Source organism: Scyliorhinus canicula, chromosome 4, assembly GCF_902713615.1.
Source record: "Scyliorhinus canicula chromosome 4, sScyCan1.1, whole genome shotgun sequence".
Taxonomy (NCBI): domain Eukaryota; kingdom Metazoa; phylum Chordata; class Chondrichthyes; order Carcharhiniformes; family Scyliorhinidae; genus Scyliorhinus; species Scyliorhinus canicula.
Genome location: NC_052149.1, coordinates 200,660,441 through 200,681,613, shown reverse-complemented (window position 1 = coordinate 200,681,613; position 21,173 = coordinate 200,660,441). Strand labels below are relative to the sequence as shown.

Genomic DNA, 21,173 nt, shown 5'->3' with positions numbered 1-21,173 from the left:
CCCTCTTCTCTCCCCCCCCTCTTCCCTCCCCCCCCCCCTCTCCCCCCCCCCCCCGGGAGTGGCATGTCTGCTGGCTATCAGACCCTGCAGAAGAAGGCTAAAAACCTGGCCAGTGAACTGGAGGAGACCTGTGACGCAGCAATAATTGGAAAGATGGTGGAGGGGGAAGGGTTGTTGTATGTTGTAAAACCCCAGATGAAGCAGTTGATGCTGTTGATCAGAGAGAAGTTCCGCCAATAACAAAAGGAGGTGAATGAAGACCGATCGAAGGCCATTGAAGGAGCGGTTACACCCTTGAAAGGTTCGACGGAGAGAGTCGAGAAGTGCTTGGAGGCACAGGGGGCGCAGATCCGGGAGAAGTCTGACCACCGAGATTGGGTGGTGGCATTGGAGGCGGGGCTCCTGGGGGAACTTTACAAGTCGCTAAGAACAAAGGTAGAGGAGCAGGAGAACAGATCTAGAAGGCAGAACCTGTGTTGTGTATCGTTGGCCTACCTGAAGGCGTGGGAGGCATGAGTGCTACGAGATACGTCTCAAGAATGCTGGTGGGGCTGGTGGTGGAGGGGGTGTTGGACAAGGCCCCAGTGGTGGATAGAGCGCACAGGTCTCTGAGGCAGATGCCAAGAGCTGGAGACCGCAATGGACGGTGATTGTGAGGTTTGTGGACAAGGAGAATATCCTGCGATGGGCCAGGGAGAAACGGAACTGCAAATGAGAGGGCAAAAAGGTCCGAATATATCAGGACATTGGGGCGAAGCTGGCGAAATGGCATGCTGGGTTCAACAGGGCCAAGGCGGCTCTTTATCGATGGCAGATAAGTTTGGGGTGCTGTACCCGGCGAAACTGTGGTTGACCTTTGAAGGCCGGGAGTATTATTTTGAAACGCCGGAGGAGGCCAATGACTTTATTAGAGTCCATAAACTGGGGGAGAACTGAACTTTGATGGGAGATGGAACAAAGCACTTTGAAGGATGCAGGTAATGTGGGGGCCGGAGGGTGGCGATTTTCTTTCCCTGGCAGGATGATTTCATTGTGGCAATTGTGAAGGGACAATAAATTTGTAAGGGGGCAACTGCCCACCTGGCTCCCACCACCTGTGGTGGTGTTTAGTTTTTAGAGGAGGTGACCTGGGCTTTGGATGTGTCTTTGATTGGGTGGGGAGGGAGAGGTCCACAGGGAGCCGTTTACACAGACCAAGGAGGAAAGGGTGGGGGTGGAGGGGTAGATAGGAGGAGCCTTAGATCAGGAGCTGCCACGCTGGCAGGTAATGCTGGTGAACGGAAGTGAGGTGGGGGAGATGGCCGCGGGGTTGGTTATGGGGGGGTGAGGGGGACGTGACGTCGCATTGTTGGAGGAGAAGAGTGGTCCTGGGCGGAGAAGGGGGGCATCTTGGTTGGGCCCAGTTTAGTGTGAAATTAAAGGGGACAGAATCAATAGGGAGGATGGCAGACAGTAGAGGGGAATGGAGGCACAAGCCTCCGGTATGGCTCAATGGCTCATAACATGGAACGTACGGGGGTCGAACGGGCCGGTGAAGAGGTCTCGGGTCTTTGCATACTTGAGGAGCTTGAAGGCGGGGTGGTCTTTTTGCAGGAGACGCACCTCCAGATGAGGGACCAGGTTAGGTTGAGAAAGGGATGGGTGGGTCAGGTATTTGTCATGTGATAGTGCCTTTAAGAAATGGATGTTTAAGCAATGTACCTTTAAGAAATGCAGTGATGTCAGAGTGTGGGTGGAGCTGGGCTTTTAGGTCAGCCATTTCGAAGTTTTTAGTTTCAGTTTGAGAGAGCAGCTGAAAAGTGCCTGGCTGGTTAGCTGAGAGCTGCATGAAGGAAAAGAGCTGGTCTGGTGATTTCTGCAAATCCAAAGACTATAAATATATTGAATGTAACCTGCTGTGCTCCTATTTTTGAAGGGTTGAAGTCTTTTGGAGGTTTAAAAGAACAGTTTGCAGGATTGGGTAGTGTATTATTTTCGGGGTTATCTTTGAAGAAAGGGGCGTTAAGTGATCCAATGTTTATTTTAAAAGGTTAAGTTGAGTTCATGGAATAATCATTGTTTTGTTTTAAAATCCATGTGTCCATAATTGTAATACCACACCGAGGGAACAAGCCGTGTGCTTCAAAAGTAACAATCCATTAAAGGGGGGGGGTTTGGTTGGACTCCATGATACATTTTGTGGTTCTGAAAACACCTCTCCCATAACATATTTCACTCGGGGTTTGACTCAAAGTCACGGGGGAGTGGCTATTCTGTTGAGCAAGAAGATGGGGTTTGTAAGTGCTAAGGAAGTGCGGGATCCTGGGGAGGAGATAAGTGATGCTGAGCAGGGCGCTGGAGGGGACTCCGAGGGTACCAGTGAATGTATATGCACCGAACTGGGACAACGTGGGCTTTGTGAGAGGTTTGCTGGGAGTGATCTGAGACATGGCCACGCACCAGTTGATTATGGGAGGAGACTTTACTCGTGTGCTGCAGCGGAGGGTGGACTGGTTGAGCCCCAAGTCAATGGGAAGGCTGCGGATGGTGAAGGAGCTGGGAGGGTTTATGGGAAGGATGGGTATGGTGGATCCGCGGAAGTTTAAGAACCTGTGAGAGAGGAAGTACTCCTTCTTATCGCACGTGTACAAATTGTGACTCCAGAATTGATTTTCCTGTGGTGAGACGAGAGGTGTTGGTGGGTGTGATAGGGGCAGAGTATATACAGGAATTGTGATCTTGGACCACGCACCGCACTGGTTGGAGGTCCGACTGAGCTTGAGGTAGGAACAGAGGCCAGGATGGAGGTTAGACTCCGGGCTGTTAGTGAACAGGGGGTTCTGCGACAATGTGCAGTCGGTGATTATGGACTACGTGGAGCTGAAACAAAACGGGGAGGTATCGGCGGCCCCATTCTGGGAGGCATTGAAGGTGGTGGTTCACGAGGCGATTATCTTGTTAAAGACGCACAGAGATAGGAGGAGGAGGAGAGAGCAGTATGGACGATTATTGGATGAGATAATCGAGGTGGACAGGGAATTTCAAAGGCCCCATTGTGGAAGGATTGGCGAAGAGAAAGAAGTTACAGGGGCTGTTCGACAGGCTGACGGCGGGAAAGGCTGTTGGGCAGCTGTGGAGGGCGAGAGGGTTTCAGTATGAGTATGGAGAGAAGGCGAGCCGCATGTTAGTCCATCAGCTACGGAGGCAGACCACATCCAGAGAAATCCTGAGAGTACGGACAGGGAAGGGGGAGTTAGTGTCGGAGCCGGGGAGGATAAATGAGGCGTTCAAGGGAGTACTATGAGAAGTTGTATAGGGCTGATCTGTGGGGTGAGTAAGGGGACATGAGGCGGTTTCTGGATGGGCTGGAATTCCCACAGCTGGATGAGGAGAGGAGGCAGGTGCTGGAGGAGCCATTAGGGTTGAGAGAGGTGATGGAAAGCATAAAAGGGATGAAGTTGGGGAAGGCCCTGGGGCTGGACGGTCATCCAGCGGAGTTCTATAAGGAGTTTGCGATGGAGTTGGCACCACATTTATTAGTGGCGTTTAGCAAGGCGCTGGAGAAGGGGCAGCAGTCGGAGACAATGACACAGGCGACAATCATGCTAATTCCAAAGAAAGGGAAGGACCTGCTAAAGTGTGGGTCATACGGGCGCATATCATTGTTGAATACAGCCATCTAAGTTAGTGGTGGGGAGGATGGATGGATGGATGGGCGGGTGCACTGACAAACGAGACGAGCTCACGGAGCTTCGGGTTGCATAGGGGAACGAGGCAAGGGTGTCCGCTGTCGCCGCTGTTGTTTGCGCTCGAGCCATTGGCGATGGCCTTTAGTGGGTTGCCAGAGTGGCAGGGGATTATGAGGGGGAGTAGGGAGCACTGGGTGTCGCTGTATGCAGACGACCTACTGTTGGACGTGACAGACCTGTTGGAGAGTCTGGGGAGAATTCTGGGCTTATTTGAGAAGTTTGGGGCCTTCTCAGGTTATAAGTTGAATGTGGGAAAAAGCGGGTCGGGGAGCTAATTTAGGGGTGTTGCCATTTAGGATAGCCAGGAATAGGTTTAGGTATCTGAGGGTCCAGGCGACGATGCACACTGGAACTTAGCAAAGTTGTTGGAGGAGATAAAGGAGGACTTTACACCTGACATTGGCGGGGAGGGTTTTCCGAAAGCTGGATGCAGCGATTTCAGAGTTTATATGGGCAGGCAAGGTGCCACGGGTACAGAGGCAGAGGCAGAAGAGAGGGTTCGTGTTACCAAATCTGCTGCATTATTACTGGGCAGCGAATGTGGAAAAAGTGAGGAGGTGGTGGGAAAGAGAGGGGTTAGGTTGGAGGAAGAGTCCTGTAGGGGGCCCATCCTGAGGGCCGTGGTGACGGCGGTACTACTGCTGGCACCAAGGAGGTATACTGAGAGCCCGGTCGTACAGTCCACAATTAGGGTATGGAACCAGCTAAGGAGACACTTTAGGATGGAGGGAATGGTGGTATTGAACACCTTTGTGTGAGCACCAGGGGTTCAAGCCAGGGAAGACAGGTGGCATATGCAGAACGTGGAGAGATGTGGAGCTGGTGAGGGCGAGGGCTATCTAGAGGAGCGGTTTGCAAGTGTGGAAGTGCTGTTGGAGAGAGTAGAGCTCACGAAGGGAAGCAAATTTAGGTATATACAAGTGAGGGAGTTTGCACGGAAGGTATGGAAAGGGTTTTCCAGGCTGCCGAAGTATGCCCTATTGAGTGTGAGAAGTTTGAGTGAGGACCAGCAAACCATGCGCATATGTTCTGAGGGTGTGGGAAGTTTGACAGATACTGAGCAGGGGTGTTTGGGACGCTAGCAAAGATTGTTGGGGTAGAGGCTGGGCCGGACCCTATGGTGGCAATCTTTGGGGTATCGGAAATGCCAGAGCTGATGTAGGGGAGGAAGGTCGTTCTGGTTGCCTGCGCCTCTCTGGTTGTCCGTCGAAGGATTTTGCTAGAATGGCCGTAGACAACGCCACCGGGGGTGGTAGCCTGGCTGGGGGACCTGTACGACTTCTTCCGGTTGAAGAAAATTATGTGTTTATTGAGGAAATCAGCGGAGGGCTTTGAGACACGGTGGGGACTGTTCGCGACCACGTTTGAGGAATTGGTCATCGGGGTGGGGTGGGGTGAAAAGGGGATAAACTTTACAAACTGTAAAATCGTGATTTGGGAGAATGTTCCCCGGTTTATTTATTTATGTTTTTGAACTTCTGAACATAATTGGAATAAAATACATTAAAAAAAAGAAATGTGATAGAGCAGATTTTTGGAATAATTGAAGCTCCTGTTCGGAGGAGCCCTGCAGTACTGATTGGAGCAGGTGCCAAGATTCATGGTGGCCTCCTGCTGCACAACCTCACTGTCAATAGGCCTTGGTGAGCAGCTGAGGAGACAGAGCATGAGGAGGAGTTAGAGGGCAGGTAACCTAGAATAGCTTCTTTCACTCGGATTGTCTGGGAAAAGCTCACTAGAATGTGATCCCCAGTAACCATCATCCCAATTCCCCATCTACTAACTGTCCCAAACCTCTCATTACTTCTGGCACTGACCACCACAGAGTCCACTTGGCCACAATGGAAAAATAAAAGCCACCCACAAAATAACAATTCCAAACCAAAATTACAATGAAATAATTTGAATATTCCCCAGGAATCTCAATTAATATCCCATTTGTACTCCTTTAGTCCCTATCTTGTGCCATTGCTTGACCTTTTCTCTTGTGAAGTGCTACACTATTGGTCTCAGCATGGTAGGTGAAAGCCCGCTGATTTTAGCGAAGGAGACTGCAGATGATCTTGGAAAATGACCTCGAGTAGATCTCACGGCCTTGGTGACAGCAATCTGGGCTGGCTGGACTGAGGAGCAACAGCAAGGGCACTGACAGAGTGGCAGTGGTGAGCGGGTGAATGCTGTTGTTATGAGAGAGTACAGAAGGTTTGGGCTTAATGAAGCCACTGCCACTTTTCCAAGGTGGCACCTCTGCAATCCGAGTATCAGATTGGAGGACAGATTGCTAAACTGCTGTGATACACTCCAAGTTCCTCTGCATGTTGTGACTCCGGTCATGACAATGTTTCTCTGAGCTTTCAGTGCAGCACTCAGACTTCTGATGGCAGCCGCTTGTCTTGCAGCGGAAGCTGAGATATTGGCCATCAGATGCTGCATCATGGTTGAGCCCTCGAGTGTGCTGATGGAGTTAGCCATCACTCTGGAAAGGATGACTGTGCAAGGTTCTGTGTACCAGTTTGCTTCTCAACTCCCCCTTGTTTCTTGGTGATGGTCTGTTGTTCTGGCAGACTTCTCATTTCACCATCAGGGTCCTTTTGTACACTGCTCCGTTGAAGTCCTCTGCATTGGAACCTGTGTGCAACTTCGCCCTCCAGCAAGCTGGTACTTGTGCTACCCTGTCCCTCTGCCCTGGTTACAGGTAACTGTTGTCCACTGTCTCACCACATGTAGATTCTGCTACTTTGCTGTTATCTAAATTAAACATTATATCTGTGTTTAAACTTGTGGCTGCGCGTGAAAACGAGTGGCAATGCTGTTTCTTGAGTATTAATGAAAAAAGATGCATGCCGCTTGAGTATTACTGAAAAAAGATGCATGCCACTGAAGCTTTTCATCTTGCACTCATCAGGACAGAGTCACAAGAATACTGAATCTCAAAGGGAACAACAATTTATACAGCATGAGAAGATGGTGCTGATTGGTTGACAAGTGGACTCTAATTAGTAGAGTTGTTGCTGTGGGGAACAACTAATTGCCAAGCTTTGTTTAAATTCGAATCAGCGAGGTCGACTGATAGATCAAGGCATGAACAAGGAAATTACTATCCCTCAAGCTTTTCTTTAATTGAATAAGGCGCAATATTGTTTCTGATTGCAAAGAACAGGACTCTGTGTAAATATATGTAGTTTTTAGTCTGCATAAGTGAGCCACACTGAGAGCCTGGCAGATAATCTGAAATGGGTTGTCAGTGTAATTCTTAGCGCACACAGAGTTGTTGAGTAAGTACTGTCCAATTGCAGTCTAAACAGCCAAAGGGACATGCTGTTGGTAACAATACCCAGCCATTGGGATGCATAGTCGACATACGTGATATCACACCTGCAGTGAAATTCATATACCATATTACTCATTTGTGTTGCTACAGAATGTCTTTTTGGCTTGACGACAGTGTCCTGTTAGTGGAGAATACCACTTGTGATGCTATTGTTTGGCGGCAGCATGAAACTGCTAGCTTTATCTGTTGCTCAAATCTTTGAGACACCTTACCTTTCCAAGGTAATCTGAGATAGACTGCGTATTTTAAGGACCGAAAGTAGCGGCCTTAGGCCAATTCACAAATTTGCATGATGTGCAGTGAACAGTGATCTGATTGGGGTAGCCATTATCTCACAGGATATCTTTGATTTGCCCTATATTCGTACCAAGCTTCCACAGTGAGCAAATAGCTCAGACCCCAAGAACCTATTGGCAGATTTGGCTTGATGACCAAATGGGGTGCATCAAAGCTATTCTGTGAGATAATGACTACCCTGATCAGATCATTGCCCACTGCGCAAATACATGAATGGGCTTTTTTTAACCTGTCTTACTATCTCTAAAGGTTGGTACTCGTTAGCATTCATGTCGAGAAGGCTAGAATATAAGAGCAAGGATATACTGTTAAGGCTGTACAAGGCTCTGATCAGAACCCATTTGGGCCTAATATCTAAGGAAGGATGCACTGGCCTTGGAGAGGATCTAGAGGAGGTTCACAAGAATGGTCTCCAGAATGAAGGACTTGTCATATGAGGAATGGTTGAGGACCCTGGGTCTGTACTTGATGGAGTTTCGAAGGATGAGGGGGGATCTGATTGAAACTTTACTGAGAGGCCTAGATAGAGTGAATGTGGAGAGGATGTTTCCATTAGTAGGAGAAACTAAGACCTGAGAGCAGAGCCGCAGACCGAAGGGATGGTCTTTTAAAACAGAGATGAGGAGGAATGTCTTCAGCCAGAGGGTGGTGAATCTGTGGAACTCATTGCCATAGTAGGCTGAGGAGTCCAAGTCACAAGTGTATTTAAGACAAAGATAGATAGGTTCTAGATTAATAAGGGAATTAAGGATTATGGGGAGATGGCAGGAGAATGGGGATCAGAAACATATCAGCATGATTGAATGGCGGAGCAGACTCAATGGGGTGAATAGCCTTGTTACGACCTCCTACAGGGACAGAACTTGTATTGCATCTGATTCCCCTCCTACACCTCAGAGTATGAGCTACCCAGGTGACTAGGGGGTGAAGCTTCCTCCAGATTGGAGGAACTCCCCACAGGATATAAACTCTGACCTGGAAGCAGTTCGGGAAACATGACCCTGCAGGGAGTGGAGAGGAGTGATTGCTGTATTTTGTGTGAGAATAAAGAGAGTTGTATCCTGTCAGCCTGGCCTTTTGTGGAGTCTTTGCCTCAATCTGCAACAGACCTAATTCTGCTCCTATGTCTTATGCCCGCCAGGTTTCTCTGTTCTTTTAAAGTTGGACCATTTCACCTGCATTGTTTCCCCTGATCCTTCGACCAAAATGTAACACCTTTTCTGTGTTGAATCCGATTTGTCATGTTTAGCTCATTCCACAAGCCTCTTTGTTCTCTTGAAAGGAAAGGAAAAAAATTCACTTTGCATGATGCCTTTCTCAAATTCAGCATGTTTCAAAGCACTTTACGGTCAGTAAAGTACGTTTTCAGGTGGAGTCACTGCTACAATAAGCAAGGAACTTGGCAGACATGTTGCATGCAGCAAGGTTTCAGGGTAATTATGGACTAAAACACTGGAAAACACCCCTGGTCCTCCTTGAATGGTGCCATGGAATTTTTTCGATCAAATGACTGGACAGATAGGGCATCTCACTTGAAAGACAGCACTTGTGACGGTGAAGCATTCTCTTAGTACTGCACTGGAGTGTCAGCCACAATTGTGTGTTCCAAGTCTCTGGAGTCAGACTGAAACTTATGACCTTCTGACTTGGAGGCGAGAGTGTTACCACTGAGCCAAGGCTGACACATTTCAGGCGATGTGACATATCTAATTGCTATAGCAACAAGCAAGAAACCAATTAAAAGAATGCTGACTCATATAGCCGAAACAGTACAAAGCATATTCGATAAAGCCGTACTGACAAATGTGCAGTGCTGTGTTGAGGTCTGGTTCACGGAATATAAGGAAGTAAACCACCAAAGCCAGATTGCAAAGAGAACTTATTCCCTTGTGCCAGTGTCTGAACGAGGTATAAAAATTGGAGAGTGGCTTTTCAGGTTTGAAATGAGGTGACTCAATGTTGACATTCTATTAGTATATAAAAGTACAACTTTGAAATCAGTAGGGGGGATCTTTCCAGCCCAGTTGAGGCAGGTTTGACAGTGCGTGAGAGTGAAATTGAAAATGTCGGGTTGGGACCCCGCCTACTTCCAGGTCTCCAGTATTTCTGTCTGGGCCATTGAGGGATTCTAGTAAGAGGCCTACAATGGCCGGTACTCCTCCCACTGACCTTTATCTCTCTCTTGTATAATGTGTCGTCTTTATAGAAAGCGAGGCTGAGTTGCTGAGCAGCTGTTGAAAAGGTTGCTGAAGATCTGTGTAGGACTTGTGCTTCTAGTACATGTGTTGAGAGCTGGAGAAGAAGTGAGGAAGGAGTGTTGGGAGGAGTTTATAGATTTTGTAAGAGCAAGGATATGAGGCGAGAATGGTATGTGTTGCAGTGTGCTGAGGGATATGATGGAGGACAGGAAATGATTAAAAGTGGATGCGAAGGGTACGAAAGATGTGTGGTCAGTTGCTGTTGAGACATGGAGAGATGAACAGCTGTGTTCAACCTTGATGCCCTCGAAATTGCACATATCTGGCAGGCCTGATTTCTAGCATCATTGGGTTGGTGGCCTGTCACTCATACAGAAATGAGAGTTAAAACTGCCTCGGCTTTATGTTGGCAATGTCATGGGGTCTTCCGTTTGCTCTGCCACCTGCTCGTGTCCCAAACTCATTCTAAATTGGAGCTAAAATGCGTAGGGCTTTCATTGACGAGTAGAATGTCTCTCTTCACCCATCCCCATACACCCGCCAGCTCAGTCAGGGAAAAAAGGGTTTCTGTCTAGATTTTGAAACTGTTAGGGAGCTTGGTAATAGAGCAATTACGTCTGACGTTTTTAGCTATTGTATCTCGGAAAAAGTGAATTGCTTCAGAATTGATGGTGTGAAGGAAAGAAAAACAATGTTTATATAACATGCCTGTGTAATGTTGAAGAGAGGGGCTGTTCTGTCTCAGCTTGTGGGCATTAATTAGGTTTGGTTCGGTGGCATAATTACATTGCAGTGAAATTCATCAAAGCACCGCTACAAGTCGCTGGTAAAGCAATGAAGATGTGATGGACATTTGCCATTTACTCAGCATATTTCTTCTTTACCCTTTCCAATTTTCCTCCCCCTCTTAAAGGCAGAAATGAATTGATCCGTGGATGCCAGCTGCTCTCCATTACTTTACAAACGTTACCATTCTTCATGTGTAATTTCGATAGTAGGAGTTAGCAGGCTAATCAGCTGTATGTGGCATCACAGTGCAACCCGATTTAATATTCTCCCGGATGAGATCAGCTGGCTCAGCACAGAGAAAAGCTGGAACCAAAGGCCACCTTGCCCTATATAACTCAGTACACACCGCCGCACTATGCCTTTGCCTTCTGGGGCAGCTGAGATCTCACAACTGCTGCTTAAATGTTGTGAGGTGCCCACGCCTGGTGCAATGATATTAAGTAGAGAGGGAAAGACAGCCACCAAGGAAATAAAACCGAGTGCTTGGAACTGAGGAAAAGTTGTGAATACATGTTTTTGAGCGATGCTTCGCTGAAAATTAACCACTGAGGAATGCTAACCACATAAAGAGTAAATGAGTTATGGTAGCTGTAACATGAGTGATTTACTCATCATAAATCACAAGCCCTTGGTGCCTACTCAGTTTATAAAATCCATATAGCACATGTGTTTATAAATGGAGGACTGCTATGTAATATTGTAAAAATATTTTACATTGTTATATTCGTATCTAAGTAGCTCATCTTTCTGTCTGCAGAATGACGTCTGATTGGTTATGGTGATGTGGTAGTTTGGGAGGGTGGGGGCTGGGGGGTGTTTGTTCCATGTGTGACATTAATTACTCTGTTATGATTGCATTTAGCACCATGCAAGTGATGTGAGCCTTGACTGCTTTATTGTTTCTGCCCTGAGAAAGAAAAACTGACTTGAGTACAATGTGCCACTGTATGTGATGGGCATTTTGCATAGCCAGAAAAAATAAATCTGTACTCTCATCTGGAGGGGTGGGCTGTATTTATATTTGCTTTGGCATATTGGCCAAGAATTGCCAGCTTTTTTCAGGCTGGCAAACATGAGAAATGCAGGAGGTGGGCAAGTTCCGTTAAATGGGGGAATTGCTTATAGAAAATAAGAGCATACAAGACACTATTTAGTTATCAACCTCAAATAAAATCTTTACATCTCTGAATAGTCAAGCCTTGTATTATATCTACAGCTAGGTTTTTAAGTTTGGAAAAATCCCAAATGGGAAATATGGCACAGTGGAAATCGGCCTAACCAAAAGTGGCCTGATCTTTGCCACAGTTTTTAGCGACACATGAAGTTAAATAATGATGGTCAGCTCCTAGCATTATGGACATATGCTTCGGGAGCTCAGAATTGGTGGGGGCTGGAGTAGCCTGGGTCGTTGTTGGGGTCAAAATGAATATGCTTCTACCAGCAACTTATTACAGCAACGTTAAAAAAAATGGTTTTGGAAGCAAAACTAGACACACCTCAGGAATGTCTGTGGAGGGGCCCTGTTCTCCAGGTTCAGTGCTGCAGGTCTAGAAGTTGTTTTGAATGAAGGACGAATGCAGAGGAAGGAGGTACCATTTGGCTCAGAGCAACATTGGTAGGGACAACAGGAGTGGCAGAAAATAGCAAGCCCAATCAGTGCTAATTCCTAGTGCCTAATGTCTAGCCACTGAGTGTTTTTTAAAGACCCAATCGGAGCAGGCAGGGTAACTGGAAACACATCTGCCACTGACACGATGGCCCCTTCACTGAAACACTTAAATTGCTCATCAACAATGTTCAGCTAACCCCACAATGCCTTTTAAACCTTCAGTCTTCAGTTCAGACCCTAAGCTTTATCAAATCTCAGCAACTGATGGAACGACCTGCTGCAAGTCCATCGCAGGATCCAGCTGACATGTGACAAAAAACTCTTCAATTCAAGATGCATCCGTACCAGCACAACACCTTCCAACCAACAGACCCATTAGATTTGGTGTGAAGCATTCATACAACATACATTTGTGTGAATGGGAAGCATGGTGGTTGGAAGAATGTGCGTGCACACATGTAGTGTGGTTGTCAGTACAGTTATGGTGGCAGTAAAGTTGTGCATATAGATATTGTTCTTGGCAAGGTTTTGAAGTAGCTTTGATGAGGTGAAATGAAAGGTAACTGAAAATGTATGTGCACAAAGAAAGTTCTGTAAATGCTGCCATATTTGTAGTGGGAAGGGAAGAGATCCGGTAGTCAGGACCGCTTTTGTAGCTGTCGGATGTCTTAGTCAACATAAATTCTCCCATATCCAATTGACAAGAATGTCTTAACAGACTTGCATGTTGGTGTACAGCTAGCTACAAACAGCCTGCACATTGAGAGAATGGTATTCAATCCTGCCAATATATCTCTCATCATCAATAAGAGGAGCACTTAAACCACATTTGTGCCATCTGTGACTTCTTGAATCTTGACTGATTAGGCCACCTGATTAAATTGCAGTGACCTGTCGCTTTGGGAGGCTGGCTCTAGGCAGCAGTGCATTTGAGACTTGCTTGACCTGTGTCACAGGTGTACCCTCTGGCAGCCTGGAGTGGTGACTTGGCGAAGAATTGTGCTGACATTAATAAACACAGATGGAACAGCACGTAAGGTCAGACAGACTGCAGGCCTGCTTGCAGCATGAAGGATAATACCATGACTTATCCTTTTATAAAGTAAAGTCTTCTTGGACACTGTTCCTCACTCAGCTAGGAATGTCTCTGGGATCTCTGCTGTGGTTGTGTGGGTAGGTGGGGGTGGGAGGGGGGGGGGGCGTTGATGGTGCTGCCATGTACCTACCCAGCAGCTTCCCCAGCTTGGTCTCCCATCATTACTCCTTTGCCAGTCCTCGATCTGAAAAAGCTGCCATCTAGCATAAAAACAGAGGGAAAAAGCGATGGCAACTACAGAAAATACCCAATAAAATATGCAACAAGAACAAGATTAGTATAGTATCTGATAATGTACAAACCTGTACTTTTAAACTGATTTCTACCTTCTTGACATCACTTGGTAAATAATGCTAGTTTTGTTCTGGTGTGAATTGACTTTTTAAATGAAGTTTCCAAGTCATTACTGGCTCATTTTTATATTGGTATTTCACCATCTGCTAAAATTGACCATGTAGTTAGATAGGTGCTTGAGTGACCAGGGATCAGGCATAATAGACCCAGTCCATATCCTGCCACTGCCTACCTGTTTGCAGCCCCAACTGGGGTGGAATGTGGAATGACGTTTCGGCCCTGTACCCTCTTACTGTCAGTGCTAAGAAAGCTGCAAACCTCAGAGTCAATACCTTTCAGATTTGTCATAGTTGATCACTGATGACAATTTAATAATGGAAATAAAATTGCATTTCATTTTCAGTTATATGTGCAATTATATAAAATCGGAGACTCAGCTGTTAGGTGGACATTTAGGAAATACTAAATTGTTTTTTATGTTCCATAGGTTGTGTTAATACAGGGATTAAAGTTTTGACATAGTTACTTTTTTCCCTCTGCGTAATTTTAAAATCTAAGTTGGATTGGCTCCTTTTCTTATCTCCATGGGTGATGATTTGCCGTACTTTTGGTGCATTCCCAATGTTCCTTCCTCAATAGCGTGGTGGGATGGCTGATAATTAGGGTGGAATGCTGAAGTAAACATGTGCAATATATACGCTTCATAACAACTCCTTTACAAAGAAGTAAAGTAGGCATGGGGGCACAGCGGAGGATCTGCCGTTCATCCTCTTGCATGTTCTGTCAACCTTCCCCTGTGAGATAAGGCAGGCATGATATATGTGCCACATGTTGCGTAGTCACCTGCTATATCAAGGAACCCCCCCACACACATAAGAACATAAGAACATAAGAACTAGGAGCAGGAGTAGGCCATCTGGCCCCTCGAGCCTGCTCCGCCATTCAATGAGATCATGGCTGATCTTTTGTGGACTCAGCTCCACTTTCCGGCCCGAACACCATAACCCTTAATCCCTTTATTCTTCAAAAAACTATCTATCTTTACCTTAAAAACATGTAATGAAGGAGCCTCAACTGCTTCACTGGGCAAGGAATTCCATAGATTCACAACCCTTTGGGTGAAGAAGTTCCTCCTAAACTCAGTTCTAAATCTACTTCCCCTTATTTTGAGGCTATGCCCCCTAGTTCTGCTGTCACCCGCCAGTGGAAACAACCTGCCCGCATCTATCCTATCTATTCCCTTCATAATTTTAAATGTTTCTATAAGATCCCCCCTCATCCTTCTAAATTCCAACGAGTACAGTCCCAGTCTACTCAACCTCTCCTCATAATCCAACCCCTTCAGCTCTGGGATTAACCTAGTGAATCTCCTCTGCACACCCTCCAGCGCCAGTACGTCCTTTCTCAAGTAAGGAGACCAAAACTGAACACAATACTCCAGGTGTGGCCGCACTAACACCTTATACAAATGCAACATAACCTCCCTAGTCTTAAACTCCATCCCTCTAGCAATGAAGGACAAAATTCCATTTGCCTTCTTAATCACCTGTTGCACTTGTAAACCAACCTTCTGTGACTCATGCACTAGCACACCCAAGTCTTTCTGAACAGCGGCATGCTTTAATATTTTATCGTTTAAATAATAATCCCGTTTGCTGTTATTCCTACCAAAATGGATAACCTCACATTTGTCAACATTGTATTCCATCTGCCAGACCCGAGCCCATTCACTTAACCTATCCAAATCCCTCTGCAGACTTCCAGTATCCTCTGCACTTTTCGCTTTACCACTCATCTTAGTGTCATCTGCAAACTTGGACACATTGCCCTTGGTCCCCAACTCCAAATCATCAATGTAAATTGTGAACAATTGTGGGCCCAACACGGATCCCTGAGGGACACCACTAGCTACTGATTGCCAACCAGAGAAACACCCATTTATCCCAACTCTTTGCTTTCTATTAATTAACCAATCCTCTATCCATGCTACTACTTTACCCTTAATGCCATGCATCTTTATCTTATGCAGCAACCTTTGTGTGGCACCTTGTCAAAGGCTTTCTGGAAATCCAGATATACCACATCCATCGGCTCCCCGTTATCTACTGCACTGGTAATGTCCTCAAAAAATTCCACTAAATTAGTTAGGCACGACCTGCCTTTTACGAACCCATGCTGCGTCTGCCCAATGGGACAATTTCTATCCAGATGCCTCGCAATTTCTTCCTTGATGATAGATTCCAGCATCTTCCCTATTACCGAAGTTAAACTCACTGGCCTATAATTTCCTGCTTTCTGCCTACCTCCTTTTTTAAACAGTGGCGTCACGTTTGCTAATTTCCAATCCACCGGGACCACCCCAGAGTCTAGTGAATTTCGGTAAATTATCACTAGTGCATCTGCAATTTCCCTAGCCATCTCTTTTAGCACTCTGGGATGCATTCCATCAGGGCCAGGAGACTTGTCTACCTTTAGCCCCATTAGCTTGCCCATCACTCCCTCCTTAGTGATAACAATCGTCTCAAGGTCCTCACCTGTCATAGCCTCATTTCTATCAGTCACTGGCATGTTATTTGTGTCTTCCACTGTGAAGACCGACCCAAAAAACCTGTTCAGTTCCTCAGCCATTTCCTCATTTCCCATTATTAAAACTCCCTCCTCATCCTCTAAAGGACCAATATTTACCTTAGCCACTCTTTTTTGTCTTATATATTTGTAAAAACTTTTACTGTCTGTTTTTATATTCTGAGCAAGTTTACTCTCATACTCTATCTTACTCTTCTTTATAGCTTTTTTAGTAGCTTTCTGTTGCCCCCTAAAGATTTCCCAGTCCTCTAATCTCCCAGCAATCTTTGCCACTTTATATGCTTTTTCCTTCAATTTGATACTCTCCCTTATTTCCTTAGATATCCACGGTCGATTTTCCCTCTTTCTTCCGTCCTTCCTTTTTGTTGGTATAAACCTTTGCTGAGCATTGTGAAAAATCGCTTGGAAGGTTCTCCACTGTTCCTCAGCTGTTCCACCATAAAGTCTTAGCTCCCAGTCTACCTTAGCTAGTTCTTCTCTCATCCCCTTGTAATCTCCTTTGTTTAAACACAAAACACTAGTATTTGATTTTACTTTCTCACCCTCCATCTGTATTTTAAATTCCACCATATTGTGATCGCTCCTTCCGAGAGGATCCCTAACTATGAGATCATGAATCAATCCTGTCTCATTACACAGGACAAGATCTAGGACCGCTTGTTCCCTCGTAGGTTCCATTACATACTGTTCTAGGAAACTATCGCGGATACATTCTATAAACTCCTCCTCACGGTTGCCTTGACCGACCTGATTAAACCAATCGACATGTAGATTAAAATCCCCCATGATAACTGCTGTACCATTTCTACATGCATCAGTTATTTCTTTGTTTATTGCCTGCCCCACCATCTCGTTACTATTTGGTGGCCGATAGACTACTCCTATCAGTGACTTTTTCGCCTTACTATTCCTGATTTCCACCCAAATGGATTCAACCTTATCCTCCATAGCACCGATGTCATCCCTTACTATTGCCCGGATGTCATCCTTAAATAACAGAGCAACACCACCTCCCTTACCATCCACTCTGTCCTTCCGAATAGTTTGATACCCTCGGATATTTAACTCCCAGTCGTGACCATCCTTTAACCATGTTTCAGTAATGGCCACTAAATCATAGTCCTTCACGATGATTTGTGCCACCAACTCATTTACTTTATTCCGAATACTACGAGCATTCAGGTAAAGTACACTTATGTTGGTTTTTTTACCTCTGTTTTGAATCTTAACATCTCCAGTTTTATTCCTTTTGTTATTACTGGGCCTATTCACTGTGCTCCCCTCAGTCACTGTACCTTGTACTGTCGCCCTTATGGATTTCTGACTATGTCTTCTCTGCCTTGCACTTTTCCTCTTACTTCCTTTTGTTTCTGTCCCTGTTTTACTACCTTCCAACTTCCAGCATTGGTTCCCATCCCCCTGCCACATTAGTTTAAACCCTCCCCAACAGCTCTAGAAAACACCCCCCCTAGGACATCGGTTCCAGTCCTGCCCAAGTGCAGACCGTCCGGTTTGTACTGGTCCCACCTCCCCCAGAACCGGTCCCAATGCCCCAGGAATTTGAATCCCTCCCTCTTGCACCATCTCTCGAGCCACGCATTCATCCTATCTATCCTGACATTCCTACTCTGACTAGCTCGTGGCACTGGTAGCAATCCTGAGATTACTACCTTTGAGGTCCTACTTTTTAGTTTAACTCCTAACTCCCTGAATTCCGCTTGTAGGACCTCATCCCGTTTTTTACCTATATCGTTGGTGCCTATGTGCACCACGACAGCTGGCTGTTCACCCTCCCCCCCCCCCCCAGAATGTCCTGCAGCCGCTCCGAGACATCCTTGACCCTTGCACCAGGGAGGCAACATACCATCCTGGAGTCTCGATTGCGTCCACAGAACTGCCTGTCTATTCCCCTTACGATCGAGTCCCCTATCACTATAGCCCTGCCATTTTTCTTCCTGCCCTGCTGTGCAGCAGAGCCAGCCACGGTGCCATGAACCTGGCTGCTGCTGCCTTCCCCTGGTGAGCCATCTCCCTCAACAGTATCCAAAGCGGTATATCTGTTTTGCAGGGAGATGACCGCAGGGGACACCTGCACTGCCTTCCTACTCTTGCTCTTTCTTTTGGTCACCCATTTTCTATCTCCCTCAGTAACCTTCACCTGCGGTGTGACCAACTCGCTAAACGTGCTATCCACGACCTCCTCAGCATCGCGGATGCTCCAAAGTGAGTCCATCCGCAGCTCCAGAGCCATCAAGCGGTCTAACAAGAGCTGCAACTGAACACACTTCTTGCACGTGAAGGAGCCAGGGACAGTGGACGTGTCCCTGAGCTCCCACATCGCACACGAGGAGCATGACACGGGTCTGGGATCTCCTGCCATGTCTTAAACCCTTGGTAAACTTAAACAACTACAATTTCAAAATAAAAATAAGTAAATTAGACAATGAAAAGAAAAAGAGAGACTACTTACCAGTCACTTACCAGGGTTAAAGAGCACCTCCTCACACTCTGCACCGAATTACCTCACTGCACCAAATTACCAAGTTTAAATCTCCCACTCTGTATGAGTCTCACTCCGGATGTGTCTCCTGGAAACACCCCATGAACTTTGTGGAGTTCCTCGTTTGGTCCTTCCTGGCACCTATGTTTCAATTTCCTCACCTACTCCCGTGAAAGCATGGCTGTAAAACCTATCAGGCCCTGGTGATTCGACTGTCATTTTTTCAAAGACAAAAGAAAAATACTGCAGATGCTAGAATTCTGAAATAAAACTGAAACTGTTAGGAAGGACTCGGGAGGTCGGGCAGTATCTGTGGTGAGAGAAACTGAGTTCATGTTCTAGGTTAATGATCTTTCATCAGACCTACGAAAAGTTACAACGGTGTAATTACTTTTAAACAGGTGAAATGGAGGGGGTCTGTGATGAGGCACAAAATGGAAAACATTAAGCAATAAAAGAGTTAGTTGTATAGGGAGTGGTAAATGGGACAAGTAAAGAAACAGAGGTGTCTAAGGAAAGTGTGAATGACAGAATAATGGATGGCTGTCGTCTGAAAGCAAAAGCGGAAAAAAACCCAAGATTAAGAACGTATCGTGATCTGAAATGTTTGAACTCGTGTTGAGTCCTGAAGGCTGTAATGTGTTTAATTGAAAATGACGTGTGGTTCCTCGAGCTTCTGTTGCGCCTTATTGGAGCACTGCAGTAGGCCAAGGATGGAGAGGTCAGAATATGAGTTAGTGGGAGAATTGGAAGGCGACTGGAAGCTCGGGTCATGCTTGTGAACTGAACTAAGGTGTTCTGCAAAGTAGTCACCCAGTCTGCGATTTATCTTAGTGAGACCATATTGTGAACTGTGTGTACAGTATATTAAATTGAAATAAATACACGCAAATCATTGCTTAACCTGGAAGGATTTTTGGGGCTTTTGACAGCCAGCAGGTATCTTCTTTTTACGAATTCATGGGAATGCGGGCCGGCATTTGTTGCCCATCCTAAATTGCACTTGAGTGCAGTTAAATGTCCAACAATATTACTGTGAATCTGGAGTCAGATGTAGACCAGACCAGATAAGTCCCTAAAGGACATTACTGAACCAGATGGATTTTATGACAATCAATGATAATTTTGTGGTTTCTATTACTAACTTTCAATTCCACATTTTATTAATTGTAACTTTTCCTTTTATTTAATAAAATGTGGAGGAAGAGTGTCACAGGACAGCTAATTAGTTTTAATAACAATGATAATATTTTTTATTAAACACAAAAAGTTGAATTATTATGCAATATTTCTTTACTTCTCCCTCCCCCCCTTAGCTTAATAATTACACACCGGGTTTAGAATTAACACTAATTAAAAAACACATCTTAATCTACAATGGTCTCATCAACATGATGTTCCTTTAAATCACACAAGATGACAGTGGGCAAATACACACTCCACTCTGAACCCCATGAATGTTTGTGGATGTCTCCTAGAATCCACCTAGATTATTGTCACGTGAGTGTTTCCAAACTTCACTCCCAAAACCATGCTTTAAAATCTTCTCTCATAATTGTAATGTTTTCCCTTGGTAGTTTGCATTCCAAAATCCAGACCCAGTTTTCTAAATTACACTTTTAAAACAAAGCTTCCACTCAACTTTTAATAGAGAATCCAGTCCAGGATTTTACACCAACCTTTTAGGATTTATTTGTCTTGACTGCTGTGTAAACTGCTCACAATTGCTTAACTCTCAAATCCCAAACTCTATTAAAATGGCATCTGTTGTTTGTTTTACTTTTGATGGCTGTAGTCCCACTTTAAATCTGGTGGGTGCAATTGTCTCTTTAACTCAGAACACTTTGTTTACTCTCACATCAATTCTTCTGAACAATACCTTTGTCACTTAACTCCAGACTTCTTGGACACTTCTATTCATTCATCCAGTTTCCTCAACATTAGAAATGTTAAGGAACTCTTCAGATATCTCCACTTGTTTTCTTAATCAATACTCCATGGTATGGCTTTTCTACTAGCAAAGCTGAGAGAGGTGACCTCTCTAGCCTTCTGTGCCAACTTCTTGTAGCAGAGCTGTGAGTGCTGTCTTCTCTCTCACTACATATCTCAAACGGCAATCAAATTAGTTAAACTAAAACTTTAAAGCTTCCCTACTGTACAAGGCCCCAGATGCGAGCAACGCCGCTCACGTCTGCAGGCCTATTCTTTACTCTTCACATCGTGGCCTTCTCTAAGCACAATAGAAACACAATTTGAACTTAACCAATACCCACACTTATGTACACCTTTGTTTAGCATGACTCTAACTACAGGCTTTACCCAGCCAGGTACAGGAATATTAAATTAAACCCACTTAAAACTATACCTTATTTCTAATGTTTACCAATACAAATATAACTCCCTCAAAGCTATCTTTGTTTTCCTAATGAAGTCCAGTGACATTACCACTAATTCACTGACTCCCCAGGGAAAGGTGCTGTGGGAAGGGATGGGGTGTTAGGGTGATTGAGAAAGGTACCAAGGCGTCGTAGAGTGGGCAGTTTCTTTAATAACTATTTTTTCCCCAATTTTGGGGGGTTGAATTTAACATGAGAGTTCCAGTCCCGGATTCATTATTAATTTCCATGGATGCCAGATACATGATCCAATTCCTCGACACCGAGAGAGAATTCAGAATGTCCAATTCACCTAACAAGCACGTCTTTTGAAACTTGTGGGAAGAAATTGGAGCACCCGGAGGAAACC

The 21,173-nt window shown here is 45.4% G+C and overlaps 1 protein-coding gene across 11 annotated transcripts in view; it reads left to right on the top strand.

The window, feature by feature from the left end:
* Positions 1 to 21,173, top strand: part of jade2 (jade family PHD finger 2) — a 204,093-nt gene that overhangs the window by 55,668 nt on the left and 127,252 nt on the right. The gene's annotated exons all lie outside the window — the stretch shown is intronic.